This window comes from Mangifera indica, unplaced genomic scaffold, assembly GCF_011075055.1.
Source record: "Mangifera indica cultivar Alphonso unplaced genomic scaffold, CATAS_Mindica_2.1 Un_0005, whole genome shotgun sequence".
NCBI lineage: Eukaryota > Viridiplantae > Streptophyta > Magnoliopsida > Sapindales > Anacardiaceae > Mangifera > Mangifera indica.
Window position 1 is genome coordinate 664,638 of NW_025401097.1, and position 3,057 is coordinate 667,694.

Here is a 3,057-nt window from a genome sequence, read left to right on the forward strand (position 1 = left end):
CCTATATAGTCAACCGGGTTAGCCCGAACCAATAAACACCCATTCGGGTCAGTTGATCAATCAATGGTCAAAGTTGACCATTCCCATTGATCAACGTGTGTGAGCACATGACAGTCTTTTCCTAATATGTATAACTCAATCTCGATGCGTGAACGCTCGTGTAGGCTCTATTTCGATGCGTAGAAGCAAGTGCAAAGTCAACTTGGTGCATAGGACTTTATTTTGGTTTATGACGGCGCATGAACAATGTTTTCCTAAGCGTTTGCATATGGAATCTGTTACATGGGTCCTACGGCGTGTAAAGACATGTAATACTTTATTTCGACTCCCAAAAACATATTTTTGTATTTCGAAATACATGCTTCTAATTCATACAAATTTATTAACTAAAGCCTATTACATTGTGTATATGATGTAATTATTTGATGATCTAATGGTGTATGTTAAGACTATATATAATAAGTTGCACTCTTTTAATTGGAAAAAAGATAGTACATAGTCTAATGATATTTATGCATGAATATGAGTCCTGTAATCAATGATCTTGTTTGAGAAAAGAATTAGAAAACTTTTGGGACTGAGCGGATACATTACAACTTGCTAAAGAGCAACACTTAGTAATATACAAGAGAAAATCTATCACTTTAACGTTATTCTTAAATTAACGAAAAGCAAGATATTTGACCCACCGCAAGTTTCATAGAGACTTTATCATAGATAAAGTGACTCTTAGAAAAATACAAGTTGATAAAATAGTCTTATTCATTAAAAATGATACATTTGTTATATCATACATTTTTTATATGTTAAATATAAAAATTATGAGATTGGTTGAATTTAGTAAAATTCTCATCCAACATTGGAATCATAGCGTAGGTTATGAATATGTTATGTGTTTTGTGAATTAAATCATATATTTTGTGCAATTATAATCTAAATTTTTTATTTTAGATTGAAATTTTTAATTAAAATTTGTTTTCAGCACGAATTAAATTCGGCCAAAATTGCATTAAATTGGTGACGGCTAAAATTTATATACTTAGGTATATGTTCACCTATGAATGTAAAGTTTAAGAAGGTATCTCATATTTCATTACTTGTGTTGATGGCAATGTTTGATTCGGTCTTGTTTACTTGATCTCCCATAAGTCAAAAGTAGTAAACTGTTTTAGACACTGTATATATAATTGAGGTTGAGAATCAATTAGAAAAAATAAATAAGAGTTTTAATAACTGAACAAAGTCTTGATTATTTGTCTAAAAATTTTGAGGAACTGAGTAATAAAAAAGAAATTATATGGCAACTAGTAATTCCAAGAACTTGATAACAAACTGGTATAACGGAGGAGAGTAATTAAAGTCTATTGAAAATGGTTAAGTCAATGATGGCATAAGCAAAACATCAACATCACTTTCTGATGATATGATGTTAACTACTGCTTATGTACTTAACCAAGTGTCTACTAAATCAGTTGCTTCCACTCCCTATAAGTTATAGTCAGATAGAAACATGAGTTAATTAATTGTAATTTTAGTGGTTAACAATATTTATCCATAGCTTTTTCTATGAGTTTGAAAATCTGGGACCGAGAAGAAAGAAATGTGTCTTTATCAGATACACTAAGCATCCCAAAGGTTATATGTTTATTATGGAAGATTTTGTTGGAAGATTAACTGAAATTGTATTAAGAGATACTACATTCATAAAGGATATTTTTCTTAATAAAGATGATGTTGATAAAAGTTTTCATCTGAATGAGATGAGAGAAGAATAAAGACAGGTACATCTTAACGACCATTAGTTGAGTCCTAAGAGATAATACTTACACTTATTCTAGACAATGAAAGCAAATGCAATTGAGCTCTATCCTATTTTGAATAGTCAGAGCAATGATCCTTAATAGCTTGTTTCGTCCATCACAACCTAATGAGACCATTGAGATTAAGTTTTAATCTATTTCAGATAGTGGGAGTGTCAATCCTCAATTGCATAGGAGTGGACGTCTAAAAGTACTCTAGTGACGCTTTAAATTGAAAACGAGATTTTCATATCTACTCCCTAAGATGATGAAGAACCTAAAATCATAAAGTTAACTCATCTCTTACTAAGAAAAATGTTGAGATGCATTGGAAGAAGAAATAAAATACATAGAAAACAAACTAATTCTAAGTTTTGGTTTACTCACCATCAGGTCAAAAACCTATTAGGAACAAGTGGATTCCTTGAATCAATTGTAAGGTGGATGACTTAATAAAGAAATATAATATCGCTTCATAACGAAAAACTATACCCAATGAATAGGTATAGATTGTGAAAAATAATGTTTTCGTCATTTACATGATCATTTCAATATGTTTAATTCTAGCTATAATAACACATTTGAATTTAGAATTACACTAGATGAATGTTAAGACAACTTTCCTTAATAGAGAACTTGATAAAGAAAATTGCGTGAAACGAGATATAGATCTCATTGTTATAGGTCTAAAGTGTAAAATGTGTAAGCTTCAAGAACGTTGAATGACGTAAAACTGTCATTTAGATACTAGTACTTGAAATTTCATAAATGTTAATATTTTATGACTTTAAAATGATTAATCAAGACTATCATGTCCATGTACAAAGTCTGATGACAAATTTGTAATTCTATTAATGCATGTGATGATGTGTAGATAGCTAGAAATTATTTAAAGTGATGATCATCAAATGATGGTTGTCCATACTTTTAACCTGCAGGATGTGGGAAATAAAATTACATATTGTGAATTAAATTCAAATGTATTATTCAAAGAAACTTTTAACTCTATCACGAGAGCATAATATTCAAAAGTTTTTAGAACAATCTAATATGGTAAGTTATGAACTCATTGATATTTCTATGTCAAATGATGAATTATTAAACCAAAAGATATGTCTCAAAACTTAAGATAAAAGTAGAGAAATGTCAATAGTTACCTATTCAGATGTCATCGGATGTATTATGTATGTTATTATGCATACATACCCAGATATTTGTTTTTGTTATTGAGCTGGTTAGTCAATATTAGTCAATACTA